At 42.8% G+C, this 20234-nt stretch overlaps 1 protein-coding gene and 1 non-coding gene across 2 annotated transcripts in view; one reads left to right on the forward strand and one right to left on the reverse strand.

The window, feature by feature from the left end:
* Positions 1-20234, reverse strand: part of PPM1L (protein phosphatase, Mg2+/Mn2+ dependent 1L) — a 224409-nt gene that overhangs the window by 145920 nt on the left and 58255 nt on the right. The window lies entirely within an intron of this gene.
* TRNAQ-UUG lies at positions 1889-1960 on the forward strand. The gene has a single exon. It is a non-coding gene; the product is annotated as a tRNA-Gln (tRNA).

The raw sequence follows: 20234 nt of genomic DNA on the forward strand, positions 1-20234 counted from the left end.
CCACTGACCCGCAAGCTTTGCTTAGAAGAATGCTGGTGTAGAAGGACTGAGGTTGAAATAGACACTAAAAAATGACATGGGATTATTTCCCGTGGTTATCCGCGGGGACGGGAACGGTGATGAATTTTGTCACCGTGTCATTCTCTAGTGTACATGTTAGTCTATGTCGAAAATAATAAGAGGTGAGGAAAAAGCTCTCAAAAATATGCAGAAGTGAGAGGTCAAAATCAATGACGAAAATATAACTAGAACCAAGACATCTCAATATATGAATCAAATAGTGAAACTTAAATATGAATGTTGAGAATATAAAATAGTACAATTTTTCACATACACTCAGATTTGTGTAATCCGACCAAGAGCCGGGGCTCCTATAGCCGAACCCACCATCCCATCACTGTGTATGACTTTGCTATACGAAAAAGTGAGTGAGGCTGCGTGCTCTATTGATTATTAACTTTGTTCTCAATGGCAATAAGAGGAAAAACCACTCCACTTAGCTTTAAGATGTGTTAGCAGGTCCTGACATGGACCATGTTTCAAGGGTCTGTTTCAAGGAACCCAAAGGAGAAATGCAAAACTTCAAATGCCAGAGAAATAGTTGATATGTGATTCAGACAACAACTTGTGTTCATAAGTTGAAACGGTCTCTTCTAATTGTTCATGTTAGTCTATGGACACGTTAGCGTACCTTAATAACAGAGGGGGTAAGTCTCTATTAAGCCTATATGTTATGTCTTCACTGTAAATGCTATAAAGTCTGTATTTCTCACTAAAATTTGTCCTACCCATACTATGAATGTACTTTTGTAACCCGTTCTGGGCTCCTTTGGGAGGATGGGCTAAATAAATAAAATTTTTCTTTGATGGTTTGACTGTATTTTAGGTTTTGTTTATCTTTTGTTCCCTACTGTATTTAATTTTTACAATTAGTTATTTTAAACTTTTATTGTAAACTGCTTAGATTTATCTTTGGTTTTATATTTGTGGTATATTAAATAAGTTGAACTTGACCCCAGGAAGAGAATAAAGTTAGGAAATAAGAGACGGAACAAAGTTTGCTTCTCTTTCCAAGGAAAATACTATTAGGAGTGGAAAGAATTGGAAAGCGTTAGGTTGTAACTTGTACTTGACATATCAATTCCAAATATATCGTCTTTGTCAATATATATACTGCATTAAGTAGTAGGTGATGTTCTTTAGAGAAACACTTCTATTTTAGGGAAGAATAGTGCCTAGCAACCGGTGATGGGATAATCGCGCGCCAGATGCCAGCGCGCTGACAATTTGGCGCAAGACAGAAGCGCGCGGGGGAAAAAAATAATTTTTAAAGAGCTCTGACTGGGGGTTTGGGGTGGCAACCCCCCCCCCCACTTTATTGGTTAGTGTTTGCGCTGCCGTTGCGGGGGGAGGGGGGTGAAACCCCCCATATTATAGAGAAAACAGAACTTTTCCCGAAAAAAATCAGAAAAAGTTCAGTTTTCGCTATAATGGAGGTTTCCAACCCCCCGAACCCCCTCCAACAGCAGCACGAACACTAACCAATAAAGTGGGGGGATTGCCACCCCAAACCCCCCCCCCCCGTTGGAGCTCTTTAAAAATTACTTTTTCCCCCGCGCGCTTCTTTCTTGCGCTGGATTGTCAGTGCGCTGGCGTTTTGCATGCCACTGACTATGAACCCTAGCAACCAGTGAAACAGGCTTTAAGAAAAAGAACTCTTGTGTACCTGTAACATGAACTGCAGAGAAGTTTCAGCAGGGAGGACCTAAGAAAAGGATGATTTTTATTAGTTATTTGGTAGCCTTATCATAGAGAAGCCCAGATCAAATTCCAATAAACACTACTCTTATCAGACTTGTAAATTATTCAGTACAAGGACTTACTAGATGGTTCCATGGTGTAATGGTTAGCACTCTGGACTTTGAATCCAGCAATCCGAGTTCAAATCTCGGTGGAACCTTGACAAAAATTTTGGCCAAACAGGAAAGGATGGTGAATGCATAGGACCACATACCCAGGGGATGTGATGACAGGTAAAAAACAGAACAGCATGAGAGAGAGAGAAAGGGTCCTGCATTGTAAAGCTGGGAAGAGAAAGTCACAGACTCTGATGTAATTATTAGATACATAAAAAAATGCTGTTCATCTCTCTCATGATGACACACCTTGCTAGACAGGTTTTCAGAATCATGAAAGTGAACATGACCAAAATCCAGGGGAGATATGATACAGACATTTAAATACTTGAAAGGTATTAATATAGAACCAAATCTTTTGCAGAGAACAGAAAATGGTAAAACTAGATGGCATAACTTGAGGTTGTAGAGAGGAAGTCTTAGGAGGAATGTTAAGAAATTATTTTTCATGGAGAGGGTGGTAGATGCCTTGAATGCCCTCCTGAGGGAGGTGGTGGAGAAGAAAACGATGATAGAATTTAAAAAAGCATGGGATAAACAGGGGATCTCTAATTAGAAAACAAATGGTATAAATTGAAGAACTAAGGCTGGTATTGGACAGACTTGTACAGTTTGTGTCCTATATATGGTGATTTGGTTTAGGATGGGCTGGGGAGGGCATCATAAGAACATAAGAATAGCCTTACTGGGTCAAACCAATGGTCCATCAAGCCCAGTAGCCCGTTCTCATGGTGGCCAATCTAGGTCACTAGTACCTGGCCAAATCCCAAGGTGTAGCAATATTCCATGCTACCAAGCCAGGGCAACAGATATAAATGGAGAAGAACAAGTTATTATTCTGTTCAAAGTTAAAAGTGGCAAGGATGGGGGAAGCCAGCAAGAGGAATTGACTTGCAGTTGTTTTTGACTACTTTTTATTTGGTTCTATATTTGATAGCAGGGGATGGAGGATAGGAACCAGAAAAGAAATGGTGGAAAGCATATACACTTCTCCCTCTGAATCCGCGGTTTCAGCATCCATGAATTCGATTACTCGCAATTTTTTTTTTAAAGATCCATTTTCATTTTTCGGGCTATCTTTAAGCCCTCGTAGACCCCCCCCCTTAAGCCTTACCTGGTGCTCTAGCAGGTTTTTAGGGCAGGAGCGATCTTCTTATGCTCCTGCCCCATGCAGATCACTCATAGGAAATGGCTGCCGTGAGCTCCAGTAGTCTCTCGAGACTACGACGGGAGTTCACAGCAGCCATTTCCTATGGGTTTGTAAGATATTCCCCCCCCCCCCCCCCCCCCCCGTTAAGTTTTTCAGGATATCCACAATGAATATACTTGAGAGAGAGATTTCCATGCACTGCCTTTTCAGCATGCAAATCTCTCACATGCATATTAATTTGTGCATATCCTGAAACCCTGATTGGCTGGGTATGCCCCGAGGATTGGGCTCCACTAGGGAACTGCAGGGCATTTCAGATGTAGTACAGAAAGCTGACTGCCATTTAAACCAAAGAAAAAGTTCTTATTTAATCAAAAGGTAATGGATTTTACATGCTTTCTTGACTTGTCGCATACAGGATGATGCATAATAATGTACACTGGCAGTGAGAGCTGTAAATAAACACCCCCCTTCCCCTACCATCTGCAGCCAGCTTCTGAAAAAGAAAAGCAGGAGATGTATGTGTGTGGCAGGCATATTATTATTTTAGTGCACGGTTAACAGCAGTAGCCAAAGATGGATGTTCCGTGTTCCAGGTCTGCATTGTTACGCTCCATTCTTTTCTGTGGTTGGCTTTGAAGATTTATCAGAGGGAGCTGGCTACTGCAGCGATTAATTTAAAAGCCAAGATAGGAAAAAGAAGGGTTTCGAGTGTAGGCACGCAGGCGCTGTATTCCGCACTCTGTTATCTGCAGGACGAGAAGCTCCCAACACAAATCCGGGAATAATGGGTTAAAGCACAAGCTTGCTCCCTGTCACGATGATGAGGAGTGCAATGCATCCTTTGTATATTTTGTTCCTAATGGAAATCTTTTGCAAATAAGGCATGTAAGAGCAATGTAGTGTAAAAGACACTTTTTTTTTTTTCTTAGAATAATGATTTTCTAAGCGCTATTAAGATTAGGAGAAGCAAAGACATGCAATTTATACAAGAATGAGGCTTAGGACTACAACGGTTTCTATACAACGGTGGCTTTCCTGGTCCTGGCCAATGATTTTGCTGCTCTTTCTTTGTGATGAAAAGTTTTGGACTTTAAAATTACAATTAAAGTACACCTTGCCCTAGTGAAGAGGATTTGGACTTTAGAGTCAGAAAGCCCAGGGGTAAGGAGAGAGTTTAAGCTTGCTGTGAATGAACAGGGGAAGAGAGTTTTGCTTTTCTTTCTTCTTTTCTCCGCCGAGTGCGGGTTTGATTTACATTTGAACTGTGCCTACACAGTTCAAAATGACAGAACTGAAATCTTTTTTTTTGTTTATTTTGGTACACAAGTAAAGACTACCTGAAGGGTTCCCTTTTTCCTAGGGGAGAAGCGCCTAGATCAGAGTCAGTCGCTGTTGGCACCGCCTACTGGCTTACACAGGGGTGTAGCACGCGACAATAAACTTGGGGCAAGATTTGCACGACTGTGACCTCCGTTTTATATGCAAATCTCTCTCCCCTTTCACCTTCATCCTATGCCCCCTCATTCCAGAGCTTCCATTCAATTGAAAGAGACTTGTTTCCTGTGCATTGCAGCGAATGAGAGAAAAACAAGTGGTAAATACACAATAAAGTAAGAAATAAATACAATACTCCCCCGAAATTTGCAGGGGTTCCATTCCAGGAACCCCTGCGAATTTCAAAAAACCGCAAATGCAGTTTTTCGTCTGTGAAAAGACAGGAGAGGGCAGCTGGAGCGCCGGCGAGTGAAGAAAATCACTCGCGGTCTGCTCCAACCGCCTCTTCCTGTAGCAAAGTCGGGCTACACCAATCAGGAGTTACTTTGACACGGTGTAGCCCGACTTTACTACAGGAAGAGGCAGTCGGAGCAGTTCGCGAACTGCGAAGTCACGGGGGAACACTGTAGTGTTATTCGAGGAACTATACAACTCTCCAACATTTATTGGCAGAGTCCTATACTATTTCCAGATCACTGCACTTCACTCAACAAAATCTCCTGTCAATCTAATCATTCCAAGCAAAGAAAATAGGCAAGAGAGAGGTCCTAATAACCAAGTGGAGTTTATTGTTTAAAACTTAACGTTCCATCAATCCACCATATAATCTACGACAGTGTTTGTCAACCTTTTTACACCCGTGGACCGGCAGAAATAAAATAATTATTTTGTAGACCGGCAAACTACTAGGACTAAAATTTTAAAACCTCGTTTCCGCCCCATCTCCGCGAGCTCGGTCACCTCAGTAACTATAGAAAAATAGATAAATATAGTGCAAAATATAGACAGCAGATATAAATTCTCAAAACTGACACGTTTTGATCACTAAATTGAAAATAAAATCATTTTTCCTACCTTTGCTGTTTGGTGATTTCATGAGTCTCTGGTTGCGTTTCCTTCTGTCTGTGTATCCTTTCTTTCTTTTTGCACTCAGGCCCAAGAATTGTCCCTTTCTATTCCCTCCCTCCTTCCTATGTCCTTAGTGCCCCCGGTGCCTCCTTCCCATGTCTTTAGTGCCCCTTCCTGTCTTTAGTGCCCCCAGTGCCTCCTTCCCACGTCCTTAGTGCTTCCTTTCCATGTCTTTAGTGCTCCCAGTGCCTCCTTCTCATGTCTTTAGTGCCCCCAGTGCCTCCTTCCCATGTCCTTAGTGCCTCCTTCCCATGTCTTTAGTGCCCCCAGTGCCTCCTTCCCATGTCCTTAGTGCCTCCTTCCCATGTCTTTAGTGCCCCCAGTGCCTCCTTCCCATGTCCTTAGTGCCTCCTTCCCATGTCTTTAGTGCCCCCAGTGCCTCCTTCCCATGTCCTCAGTGCCTAGTGCCTCCTCCCCATGTCTTTAGTGCCCCCAGTGCCTCCTTCCCATGTCCTTAGTGTCCCCAGTGCCTCCTTCCCATGTCTTTAGTGCCCCCAGTACCTCTCACCACCTTCTGCACTTTGTCCCACCCCCACCCCCACCCCCAAAGCCAGCCTGCCTGCCTGTCTACCTCTCTCTCTCCCTCCCTGGCCAAAGCCAGCTTGCTTGCCTGCCTACCTCCTTCCCTCCCTGCCGCGCAAAAAAAAAAGCCTCCCTCCTTCTTTTCCCCTGCTCTTACCGCCCTGCTGCTGCTGCTAAAGCAGACAGGAAGTCTTCTTTCCGACGTCAATTCTGACGTCAGAAAGGACGTTCTGGGCCAGCCAGGCAGCGATTGGCTGGCCCAGAACATCCTCTCTGATGTCAGAAAGAAGACTTCCTGTCGGCTTTGGCAGCAGCAGCAGGGCGGTAAGAGCAGGGGACTGGGGGAAAGGAAAGAGGGAGGCATTTTTTTTTTTTTTTTGCGTGGCAGGTAGGGACAGGAAATGATCGCCTGACCCGTTGTCCCCGAGCACAGCTTCGGGATCTGTCCTGAAGCTGTGTGTGGGGACAACGGGACAGGAGGTCTGAAAACGGTCACCTTAATCTTGCCGTCCCTGTGCGGACCGGCAAAAATTTCCTGTGGACCAGCGGTTGGAGAACAGTGATCTACGACACCACAAGTAAAACCATCTTTTCAGTTACTGCACCAACACTTTGGAATGCTCTACCCACCCATCTCAGGCAAGAAAACTCATTAACTAAACTTAAATCAAACCTTAAAACACTTTTGTTTAAAGACGCATACAATACATAAGTAATAATAATAATAACTTTATTCTTTTATACTGCCATATCTGAAAGTTCTAGGCGGTTTACACTAAAAAGAGCTGGACAATCAGTGAAATACAATACAGTAAAAAATGCAAATATTTATAAAACAGAATTTCAATAATAAAACTCACTGAATAATTAATTAGAAACACGAATAACACAGTTTATCCCCCCCCCTTTTGTGTTTCCCTTTTCCCCTCTGTATGCTAAAGAAATCATTGTATTTCCTCCTAGTTACTCCCGTTGTATCAAGTTATGGATTTATCGTTGTCTGTATTTATCTTTATCTTTTATTTTATATTCATAATAATTTTATTGCAAACTGATTAGGTTTTCTAATAGGTGGTATATCAAATTTTAAATAAACTTGAAACTTGATTACAATCACACACACACTCCCAGATTCTGTAATAGTCACCTAGATGCGGGTCCCAGAAGCAATGGCAGAGAGAGCGCCAATGCCAACGTGTGCAGCATCCTTGCTCCAGGGAAGTGAAAAAGGTACGAAGGAAGACAAAGGGCAAGGAAAGGAGCAGGGGGTGGAGAGAGGGAGGGACGCTGCGTCCTTAGGAAGACTGCACCCAGGACTGACCATCCCCCCCTCGCCACGTCACTGCCGGCACCTATTTCTAGGATGCCTAGATGTCACTAGGCAGGATTCTATAAACAGCGCCTAGCGGCTGATTGCCAACTGTGCAGAGCGGTGCCGCTAGGCACCTTTTATAGAATTGGGCCAAATATCTGGCACTGGGATGCTTTGCAATAACTCCCAAATTCCATATAGAAACATGATGGCAGATAAAGGCCAAATGGCCCATCCAGTCTGCCTATCCACAGTAACCATTATCTCCTCCTCTCCCTATTGGCTAAGGCTCTTAACATTTGCATCTCCTCTTCCTATAGGCTAAGGCTCTGTGCACCTGCATTGTGAGGTCATAGAGCTGCCCATCCGCAGTAACCATTATCTCTTCTTCTCTCTAAGAGATCCCATGTGCCTATCCCAGACCCTTTTGAATTCAGACAGTCTCTGTCTCCACCACCTCTTCCGGGAGACTGTTCCATGCATCTACCACCCTTTCTGTAAAAAAGTATTTCCTCAGATTACTCCGGAGCCTATCACCTCTTAACTTCATTCTATGTCCTCTCATTGCAGAGTTTCTTTCCAAATAAAAGAGACTTGACTCATGCACAATTATATTAGGTAGGTATTTAAATGACTATCATTTCTCCCCTCTCCCGCCTTTCCTCCAAAGTATACAGATTGAGATCTTTAAGTCTGTCCCCATATGCCTTATGATGAAGACCACATGCCGTTTTGGTAGCCTTCCTCTGGACTGACTCCGTCCTTTTTATATCTTTTTGAAGGTGCGGCCTCCAGAATTGTACACAATATTCTAAATGAGGTCTCACCAGAGTCTTATACAGGGGCATCAATACCTCCTTTTTCCTACTGATCATACCTCTCCCCATGCAACCTATCATCCTTCTAGCTTTCAGATGTGTGTGCAAATCAGTGCAACTTAAGTAGTCTAATTGTAACATAAGTTATGCTAATTGTCACTAATTAGAAGTTATATGCACCAACTTGTTAGGCACATCAGTTCTAGAGCATGAATCTGAAAAGGAGGCATGGCCAAGGGAGGAGCATGGGCTGATCATGGGCATTCCTAAAATTTACGTGCACCGTTATAGAATGCACGCACAAGTTGCGCACACAAGTAAGGCGTGGGTATTTTAGGCCTGGTTTTCTTTGGCCTAAATGGGTTCGCCTAAAAGTTATGACACATACTGGTGCTTGGCGCGATTTCGTATGATGCGTGTACCTTTTATAGTGTTCTAATCAGCACTGTAATGATAATTATGTCTGTAATTGCAGGTATATTTTCAGCATGCATTATTTCTTTATCAACCCATATGTCTGTGATCATGGGGGTGGGTTGTTTTTTTTAATGTTTTTTTGTTGTTTTTTTTGCATCCCTAAGAATTTTTGGATCTTTGGCAGAAATTAAATATGTTTTTTATGTTTTCTAGAGCATAATGTTACATATTTAAAAAAGCAGCGTAAGGTATAACGTATAAAACTTCCATTAAAGCTTCTGCTTATGTGCTGAATTTTAGCTAAGAGATGCAGAACCCATTTCGGAAAGGTGTACAGACAGCACATCTGTGCCCGTTCCAGTGGAGTGCATATGCCCACTGCAGGGTTGCCAACTGTCAGTACATTTACTTGCAATCAATAACCAACCATAAAAAAAGAGACACATTCAAACAAATGATTTCATCTTTGTGAAAATATCTTAAAGTTTTGGGATCTGGATCTCCAGTGCCTCGGACTCAATCTAAGCAAGGTTCCACTATTTGGGAGTCAGGGACCATGTCTGTTTATTGTTTAAAAACTTACTATACCTCTTTTCCAGGGGTCAAGGCGGTATACAGAGTATAAATCAAAAGGATATAAGACATTCAAGCTTAGAGACACACACGTTCCACAAGAAAAGACTTAACAAAACTTACAAATACTAACCCCCTCTTTTACAAAGCTGTGCGGCAACAGCCCCAAAGCCCTTTAAATCTCTTTGGGCTTCGGGCCCGTTACCGTGCGGCAGCCGCTAGCGAGGCTTTGTAGAAGAGGTGGGTAAGTTCAATACATATAATTTCTCATGTCACAAGGCCCAGCAATAGTCCTCAATCGGATGAACCGAACGAGTTTGCAAAAAAAAAAAAAAAAAGTTTTCATTACAGTTTTGAAAGCAGGAAATGATGTCAGCCCTCTGATTGAATGTGCTAAGTCATTTCACAGCCTGGTACATAAATGGGTGACTCATCTAGGCCCCGATTCTATAAACGGTGCCAAGGAATGTGGCACACAGCGCATATCAGTCTTAAGTCAAGTGCCGTTTATAGAATTGTGCCTAGTGATGCCTAAAGTGGACTAAAGATGCCGGTAGGCATCCTAACCATAGGCGTATCCTATTTATGCTAGGGTTTCCTTGGCCTAAATACCAGTGCCTATGTCCAAAACAGGTACCTACATGCTAAGCATGCCAATGATCTGCCCCTAAATATGCCTCCTTATTGGTAGGCGCCTACTGAGTTAGGCATCTATCATTCAATGAATTTTTATTTAAACCAATTATGAAGTGTCGATTGCTTGTTAATGGCTCCAATTAAGCTTTTTAAATTATTAAGTTAGGTGCCTAGATTGTGTTCTGATCTAGGCATCTAACTTTAGGCGTCTGTTATAGAAGGTTCACTGTCATTCGTGCGCGGGACAAAGCTGCGCCGACATTTGAGCCCAGACAGTTGGGCTCAAGAATCCAGCACGCTGCCAGAAAAGTTAATTCTAAAGAGCTCCGACGGGGGTGTGAGGGGGGAACCTCCCCAGTTTACTTAATAGTGTTCGCTCTGCTGTTGGGGGGGGTTTGGGGGGTTGGAACCCCCCATTATAGAGGAAACAACTTTTTCCCGATTTTTTAGGAAAAAGTTAAGTTTTCTGTATAATGTGGGGGATTGTACCCCCCACCCTCTCCAATGGTAGCGTGAGCAGTATTAAGTAAAGTGTGTGTGGTGGGGGGTTCCCCCCACACCCCCCATCGGAGCTCTTTAAAATTAACTAGAGTCTTGCGTGCAATTGTCTGGGCCAAAATGTCAGCGCGGCTATGTCCGGCGCGCTTTTGTCCCGTCACCGTTATAGAATCTGGGCCATAGGGAGTAACTCTCTACAGGTTGCCCAAAGTTAGATGCCAGGGTGCTGAGCGCCAAGCATGAAACACAAATTCTATATTGGAAACTGTGGACTAGGTTCAATAAATGGCACAAAAGTTTGGGTGCTGAAAACCAAATGTACACCGAACGTTATTCTATGCAAGCGAATAAATCAAATAATTTAAGCGTGTTACTGCTAGCATTCTACAACATGCGCGCACAGGTGCTGGGCATGCCCTGACCCATCCATGCGCCCATGGATTTTGCACGCTTGGTTTCTAGAATCCTAAGGGCAGTTACATGTAACATAATATAACATCAAAATTTATTTCTATACCGCAGTATCATTAAGTTTTATGCGATTTACAAAAGAAAGTTACAATTCAGATGAAGTACTTTAGTTACCTAGATATCTGGTAAACAAATATGTTTTCAACTGTCTCCTAATTGGTAAGTACTAGAAGTCGCAATTAAAGATTTAAATCCTTATCCCAAGATGCGGCTTGATAATGTATAACTGCTAATTAGTAGCAATTAGCACCAACACAAATTATAGCCAATAATTAATTGATAATTCTGGTCTCCTTATCTCAAGAAAGATATAGCGGCACTAGAAAAGGTTCAAAGAAGAGCGAGCAAGATGGTAAAGGGGATGAACTCCTCTCGTATGAGGAAAGACTGAAAAGGTTAGGGATCTACAGCTTGGAAAAGATACGGCTGAGGGGAGATATGATTGAAGTCTACAAAATCCTGAGTGGAGTCGAACGGGTACAAGTGGATCGATTTTTTCACTCCGTCAAAAATTGCAAAGACTAGTGGACACTCGATGAAATTGCAGGGAAATACTTTTAAAACCAATAGGAGGAAACATTTTTTCACTCAGAGAATAGTTAAGCTCTGGAATGCATTGCCAGAGGTTGTAGTAAAAGCAGATAGCATAGCTGGTTTTAAGAAAGGTTTGGACAAATTCCGGGAGGAAAAGTCCATAGTCTGTTAAGACATGGGGAAAGCCTCTGCTTGCCCTGGATCATGCATGGAATGTTGCTACTCTTTGGGTTTTGGCCAGGTACTGGCCATGAGAATGGGCTATTGGGCTTGATGGACCATTGGTTTGACCCAGTAAGGCTATTCTTATGCTTTTTAACACTAATTACCAGCTAAGTATTAAGTTATGAGCAAAACTAGCACTTAGCATGCAAAGTTGTGTGTGTAATATAAATTTATGCAAAGAAGTTTACGGAATCAGAGGGAAAATGTTAATCATAAAATGTAGAACCATAAACACTCATAAGAATGCAACATGAAATTCCCCCCAAACTCAATATCACAAAAACCACACCTTACAAAAACTATTATAAATCATTTCCCAATCATCAAAAGATATTTTTCATAAGGACCATCAAAGTAAGTCACCTCATTCCAAGCAACGTGATGTCACTTATATGAAACCATTACTAGCTGTCATCATCAGTCCATTTTATATTTACATATAAAACATGAGAACTTTTCTGTAGAAATTCAGATCATTTCAGTGTCTATGTAAAGCAATATGAGATTGTAGAAGATGGACTGGTTGGATGATTTTCCCTGATGCAGACTTTTCAAAAGGTAATATCAACTCAGATGGTTCTACTTGCAGCCTTCTACAGAATTAAGTACTTGAGATGTTTTTTAATGAATATTTAGACATTTCTTGAAAATAATATGGGTTTGCACTGAAGAAAAACTTTGCTTAGGGATGTTATCTGCATGGACACTGAAATGATATGAATTTATCTACAGAAAAATTCTCATGAGTTTTATATGCAGAAGGTTGCTAGGTTGCATAGGGAGAGGTTTGGCCAGTAGGAAAAAGGAGGTATTGATGCCTCTGTATAAGACTCTGGTGAGACCTCATTTAGAATATTGTGTACAATTCTGGAGGCCACACCTTCAAAAAGATATAAAAAGGATGGAGTCGGTCCAGAGGAAGGCTACCAAAATGGTATGTGGTCTTCATCATAAGGCATATGAGGACAAACTTAAAGATCTCAATCTGTATACTTTGGAGGAAAGGCGGGAGAGGGGAGATATGATAGAGATGTTTAAATACCTATGTAATATAAATGTGTATGAATTGAGTCTCTTTTATTTGAAAGGAAACTCTGCAATGCAAGAGCATAGGATGAAGTTTAGAGGTGATAGGCTCTGGAGTAATCTGAAGAAAAATTCTTTTTTACAGAAAGGGTGGTAGATGCGTGGAACAGTCTCCCAGAAGAGGTGGTGGAAACAAAGACTGTGTCTGAATTCAAGAGGGCCTGAGATAGGCACGTGGGATCTCTCGGAGAGAGAAAGACATAACGGTTACTGCGGATGGGCAGACTAGATGGGCCATTTGGCCTTTATCTGCCATCATGTTTCTATATAACATGGACTAATGATGACAGCTGGTAATGGTTGCATATTTATTGACACTGCTTGGCAGAATGTGACCTAGCTTGATGGCAATAAAAACAATCCTTTTGGTGTGCTGGCAACATTGGCCCTGCATATGACTGGGGAAACCAGAAAAGCTATAGAGAATTGAAAAATATGCTCATTTCCTATTAGGCCAAAATGCTAAACAGGTCGATACTTCAATTCTTCACTCCAAATAGCACATTGTTCTTTTCCATTTTCTGTTCTTTATTCTACTCTAGTTCTCATTTTCTCTTTCTTTTTTTTATCACCCCGGCCTTTTGAACAATGATATATTTGTTCAATTATCTGCATACCTACATCCTCTTCATCAAATTAGCAGCTGCTCTGAGGCTGATAATTCTGAATGGGTGACCTAATGAAAGGCAAGGGACTGATAAAGCGTAAAAAAGGCTTTTATGCTCCTCTTCAGCACTGCTGAGTTAATAGAGAAATGCATCGAGGGGACGGCGCCTGCTTTATTATAAGCATTTGTTACTATTTAAATTACTGAATGCTGGAAATAATATCTGTGAAAGCTTCTAAGTAGTACAGCCAAATTATGATGCAGGTTTGAGAGCAGTGTATCACTTTACAATCACATATGCCAGCTGAGAAAAAAAGGTGTCAGCTCCCAAAGTAGCATTTAAAAGTGAAAAGCTCTATAGAGAAGTACAAAAATCTAACAGGGGAGGATGACCTTTTTTTAGTTCAATCTTTATTACATTTTAACATCTTACAGAGACATATAATGCACAAATATTATAAACGTATGTAAACATACTCTAGAAAATTCTTAACAGAAACATGTCTTTATCTAGCTAACCCTCCCTCCCTAACCCAAACCCCTACCCTACCTCCCTCCCATTTGTCTGGCAGGTCAGTTATTCCATCACTCATACTGCCTAATGAAATCCTCCGAGGGGCTCCAAAAATCCTTAAATGAGGCCATATTCCCAGACCTTTCAGCTAAGTTAGCTTCATATCTATAGAAGAGACATAGAAACATGATGGCAGATAAAGGCCAAATGGCCCATCTAGTCTGCCCACCCGCAGTAACTATTATCTCTTTCTCTCTCCAAGAGATCCTACTTGCCTATCCCAGGCCCCTTTTGAATTCAGACACAGTCTCTGTCTCCACCACCTCTTCGGGAGACTATTCCCCACATCTACCACCCTTTCCATAAAAATTTATTTCCTCAGATTACTCCAGAGCCTATGACCTTAACTTCATCCTATGCCCTCTCATTGAAGAGTTTCCTTTCAAATGAAAGAAACTCGACTCATGCACATTTAAATTATGTAGGTATTTAAAGTCTCTATCATATCTCCCCTCTCCCGCCTTTCCTCCAAAGTATACAGATTGAGATCTTTCAGTCTGTCCCCGTACGCCTCTTGATGAAGACCATATAACATTTTAGTAGCCACCATACTGTTTCCCACCAAAAATGAAAATTCAACAGTGTGAAATCCTTCCAGTTCTTAACTATTGACTGTATTGCCACTCCAGATAGAATCAAGAACAATTTATTTTTGTTTGTTGTCAATAATGTCGTTGAAGTAGCATGTGCTCCATCTATCGCCATGCCATATGAACTTCCAATATGGTTTGTATTTTATTCCACACTTCCTTCCAGAATGTTTGAACCAGTGGGCAGTAAAACAAACAATGGTCAAGTGTACCCATCTTTCTTGCAGCTCCTGCATGTATTAGACTTATTAGCATTCAATTTTTGTAATTTAACCAGAGTCCAGAATGTTCTATGGAGCACCAAGTAAAGAGTTTGTTGTAACGAAGCAGAAGCCATATCCTCTTCCAATTCTCAGATAGAACTGAACATTTCAACTCTTTAGACCTCATAGAGTTCAGAAAGAGGACCTGTTAGAGCAGTGGTCTGGGAAACAGGGAAGCCTTGTTCAAATAATACTGATATTCCTCGTGATCTTGTGCAAGACACTTATCCCTTCATTACCTCAGGTACAAACTTAGATTTAAGTCCAGCATGGACAGGAAAATGCCCACTATGCCTTGGACTACTGAGAAAGGTATGAGCTAAATCAAAAAGTGACATTCAGTATTTTCTGTATAAAACCAAGTATGACCTTGCAATTGGTGGATAGGTTCCAAATGCCCCCTGAGTTATGAGATTCTATGTAGTTATGGTCAAACAGATGATGTAATGGACCACCCAAATTGTGGATTCCTCTTTGTATAGACTTCTGTCATCCCTTCTTGGATCACTGCCGAGTTCCTCGCCATCTTTGAAAGAACTCCTAGGATAAGAATTCCAAAAGATGTGCTTCCAAAAAAGTCTAGTTGTTTAACAGAGAAGATCCACTCTTGTCTCTTATGGCAGCCATTTTTGTTCCCAGTTCGGAACAGAGCAGGAGCATAGGAAGATCGCTCCTGCCCTGCTTCACCGCTAGGTTTTAAAAAGTAAGTGGAGAGATCCGGGAGGCGGGAGCGAAAACTGCAAATAAACGAAGTCACGAATTCCGAACCCGCAAATATGGAGGGGCATGTGTAATTTGTATTGTGTTTCTGACCCTCAGTCAGTTTGAAATGTTGGTGCCCAAGGTTTTCATTAGACATAAATAAACAGAATATAAATACACACAAATTAAATCCCTTTATCTTCCTAATTCATCTGTGTGCCTAAGGTCTCTACATACTGACACATAACAAAGTAATTACAGATTTTGAAACCAGCATATACTTAAGTAATTATAGGGTTATTGTTTCTACTGAAAACCTTCTTAATAGATGCTGTGATACACTAGGATTCAGCATCTAGGGCTTTTCATGCCCCAAAATACTGCAAACCAATATGCATACCACCAAGTTCACTTTATTTTTATTATCAATACAGTGGTACCTTGGATTACGAGCATAATTCGTTCCAGGAGCATGCTCGTAATCCAAAATGCTCGTTTATCAAAGCGAGTTTCCCCATAGGAAATAATGGAAACTCGCTTTGATGCGTTCCCCCCCCCCGAGAACCGGCATTGCTCCCCTCGAAGGCCCCCCCTGCGATCCGGCACCCCCCCTGCGATCCAGCACCCCCCCTGCCTCGAACCGGCACCCCCCCGCCACGATCCGACCCTCCCCGCCACGATCCGACATCCCCCCCGACACAATTGGGCACCCCCCTGCTGCTTCTTACCCTCATCTGGGTACTCTTGAAGATCGGCCTACTCGTCTGCTGGGCCTTGAGCATCTGAGCATGCTCAAGGCCTGCGAGTTCACGCTCACGTTCAGAACGTGAACTCGCAGGCCTTGAGCATGCTCAGATGCTCAAGGCCCATCAGACGAGTAGGCCGATCTTCAAGAGCCCAGATGAAGGTAAGAAGCGGCGGGGGGGATGTCGAATCGTGTTGGGGGGGTGCCCAATCGTGTCGGGGGAGGGGGGGTCGGATCGTGGCAGGGGGGTGCCCAATCGTGTCGGGGGGGGGTTGGATCGTGGCGGGAGGGTGCCGGTTCGAGGCAGGGGGGTGTGCCGGATCACAAGGGGGGGTGCCAGATTGCGGAGGGGGGGGGGTGCTCGTAAATCGAGCCATGCTCGATTTCCGAGGCACCGATTTTGCAAATGTTTTGCTCGTCTTGCAAAACACTCGCAAACCGAGGTACCACTGTATTCTTTCCAACTCAATGGATAGTTGGAAGAAACTGTAAATAAAGGAATTCTATGAGCATCAGAACTGTTACCGCCATGGCCGGCGTTAAAAACCGTGCTACAGTTTAATTAAAAAAATAAAAAATAAAAAGGGAGGGGGGAGGTAAACCAACTTTTAAAATGAGGTTTTGCACAGAATTCAGTTAGGCATTGCTAGTCGTCCCCAATTAGGGTGCTTAGCAGCGCCTAACCTCGGAGCCATTTATAGAATTTCCCCCTTAGCGTGCATCATCCCGGCACATAACCTTGGGTGACCTTTCCTGAATTTCCCCGCTCCTCCAAAGTGACACACTTATTAATGTTGGCTTTGTGAACATTACAAAGGCCATTTATATTCTTTTAGCTCTCTCCATCACATGATTTAATTCTTTTCATAAATATTACATTAGTCAGATTTCATGTTTCATTTGAATTTATTGTTGAGTCCTTTGAGGGATCTCTTACTTGGAGAAATTCTCTCGACCGTATTGTTTCAAGCTTTAATCTCCCTTTAAGAACATAAGAACATAAGCAATGCCTCTGCCGGGTCAGACCTGAGGTCCATCGTGCCCAGCAGTCCGCTCACGCGGCGACCCAACAGGTCCAGGACCTGTGCAGTAAACCTCTATCTATACCCCTCTATCCCCTTTTCCAACAGGAAATTGTCCAATCCTTTCTTAAACCCCAGTACCGTACTCTGCCCTATTAAGTCCTCTGGAAGCGCATTCCAGGTGTCCACCACCCGCTGAGTAAAGAAAAACTTCCTAGCATTTGTTTTTAATCTATCCCCTTCCAATTTTTCCGAATGCCCTCTTGTTCTTTTATGTTTTGAAAATTTGAAGAATCTATCTCTCTCTACTTTCTCTATTCCCTTCATGATCTTGTAGGTCCTCTGAGTCTCCGCTTTTCCAGGGAGAAGAGCTCCAGCCTCTCCAATCTTTCAATGTATGAAAGGTTTTCCATGCCCTTAATCATTCGTGTCGCTCTCCTCTGGACCCTCTCAAGTATTGCCATATCCTTCTTAAGGTACAGTGACCAATACTGAACACAGTACTCCAGGTGCGGACGCACCATTGCCCGATACAACGGCAAGATGACTTCTTTTGTTCTGGTCGTAATACCATTTTTAATAATACCCAACATTCTGTTTGCCTTCTTCGCGGCTGCTGCGCATTGCGCCATTGACTTCATTGTTGTATCCACCAGTACACCCAAATCTCTTTCAAGGTTACTTCCCTCTAATACTAATCCCCCCATTTGGTAGCTGAACATCGGGTTCTTTCTCCCTATATGCATGACCTTGCATTTCCCTACATTGAATTTCATCTGCCATTTATTCGCCCACTCCTCCAGTTTGTTTAGGTCCCTTTGTAGGTCCTCACACTCTTCCGTAGTTCTAACCCTTCTACAGAGTTTAGTGTCGTCCGCAAATTTTATAACTTCACATTTCGTCCCCGTTTCCAGGTCATTAATAAATATATTGAACAGCAGCGGTCCAAGTACAGACCCCTGCGGAACTCCGCTCGTGACTTTCCTCCAGCCCGAGTAGTGACCCTTCACTCCAACCCTCTGTCTCCTGCCTGCCAACCAGTGTTTGATCCATCTGTGTACGTCCCCTTCCACCCCGTGGTTCCACAGCTTCCTAAGTAGCCGCTCATGGGGTACCTTGTCAAAGGCCTTTTGGAAGTCAAGGTAAATGATGTCTACAGGTTCCCCTTTGTCCAACTGGCTGTTTACCCCCTCAAAGAAGTGCAGTAAGTTTGTTTGGCACGATCTTCCCTTGCAGAAGCCATGTTGGCTCGCTTTCATCAGCCCATTTTTTTCGATGTGCTCACAGATGCTGTCCTTTATCAGTGCTTCTACCATCTTGCCTGGAACCGATGTCAAACTTACCGGTCTATAGTTTCCCAGGTCTCCTCTTGACCTCTTTTTAAAGATAGGTGTAACATTTGCTATCTTCCAGTCCTCCGGAATCTCTCCAGTTTTCAAGGATAGGTTGCAAACTCGTTGGAGTATTCCCGCTATCCGGGCCTGGTGATTTGTCGCTTTTCAATCTATCTATCTGTTGGAGGACATCCTCATGGCTCACCTCTATTGCTGACAGTTTTTCTTCTTGGTCACCATGGAAGATCACATCGGGTTCCGGTACACTGGATGTGTCCTCGCTTGTGAAGACTGACGAGAAGAATTTGTTTAACCTGTCGGCTACCTCTTTTTGCTCCTTTATCACTTCCTTTTTGTCTCCATCATCCAACGGTCCTACTTCCTCCCTCGCTGGTTTCTTCCCTTTAACATATCTGAAGAATGATTTGAAGTTTTTTTCCTCCCTGGCCAGTCTCTCTTTGTATTCTCTTTTCGCTCTCCTAACCACTTGATGACATTCTCTTTGGCGTTTCCTGTGTTCATTCCAGTTTTCCCCAGTTTAGTCCTTTTTCCATTTCCGGAATGATTTTTTCTTGTCTCCTATCGCTTTCTTCACCTCATTGTTTATCCATGCGGGGTCTTTTGTTCGGTTTTTTTTGCACCCTTTTCTAAATCTGGGGATGTACATATGTTGTGCTTCTTGCACTGTGCCCTTGAATAGAGACCAGGCTTGCTCTACAGTTTCTGTTTTCCTTGAGCTGTTTCTAAGTTTTTTTCTTACCATTGCTCTCATAGCATCATAGTTCCCTTTCTTGAAGTTGAACGTTGTCACTGTGGTTCTCTTCCCTTTTGCTGTACTTACTCCTAATTTGTACTGGATCATGTTGTGATCGCTGTTTCCTAGTGGTCCTACTACTTCCACTTCTTTTGCAGGTCCCCCTATTCCGTTGAGGATTAGGTCAAGAGTGGCATATCCTCTTGTTGCTTCCTTGACAAGCTGATCCATAAAGCAGTCCCTCACAGCCTCTAAGAATTCTGTTTCCCTCGCACAGTTTGAGTTTCCAATATTCCAGTTTATCCCGGGGTAGTTAAAATCTCCCATTACTGTCACATTCCTGTTGTTGCCTTCCCGCCTCAATTCTGCTGCCAGATCTTTGTCGTTTGCTTCCGTTTGTCCAGGTGGACGATAGTATAGACCCAATCTTATGTCAAGGCCACTTTTTCCTGGTAATTTGACCCATAATGACTCCAGTCCTTCCGCCTTTGGTTCTATATCCACTCCGGACGAGGGAATGGTGTCTTTTATGTATAGTGCTATTCCTCCACCCTTCTTGTGGGTCCTGTCTCTTCTATAGAGTTTGTACCCTGGCAGCACTACGTCCAATTGGTTATCCTCATTCCACCATGTTTCCGTGATTCCAATGATGTCTAGGTTTTCTTTTTTGGCTATGGCTTCTAATTCTCCCATTTTGGTCTTTAGGCTCCTTGCATTAGCGTACAAGCAATTTAAGTCCTGGTCTTTTCTTTTCTCTGCTGGTTTTACATGTGTTTTGCTCCTCTTACCATCCCCTATTTGGGCTGCCAGTCCCTCATTTCTGTTCCTTTCTTCCTCATTTTTTGGTGTATTTTTTCTGTTCCTTTCTTCCTCATTTTTTGGTGTATCTTTTTCGTCTGCAACCTGATTTCCTGATCTCTCCTGTTCCTCTAATTTTATCTGTTTGCCCTTTTTGTTGGTCAACAGCTTCTGTTGTTCGTCTCTTGCCTGTTCCCAGCATTTTTCCCGCTCAGTATCTTCTTTGGATACTCTTGTCCGAACCGTCAACCTTAGGTCGACTATCGGCTTTCCCCTTCTTC

This window comes from Geotrypetes seraphini, chromosome 9 (genome assembly GCF_902459505.1).
Source record: "Geotrypetes seraphini chromosome 9, aGeoSer1.1, whole genome shotgun sequence".
Lineage (NCBI taxonomy): Eukaryota > Metazoa > Chordata > Amphibia > Gymnophiona > Dermophiidae > Geotrypetes > Geotrypetes seraphini.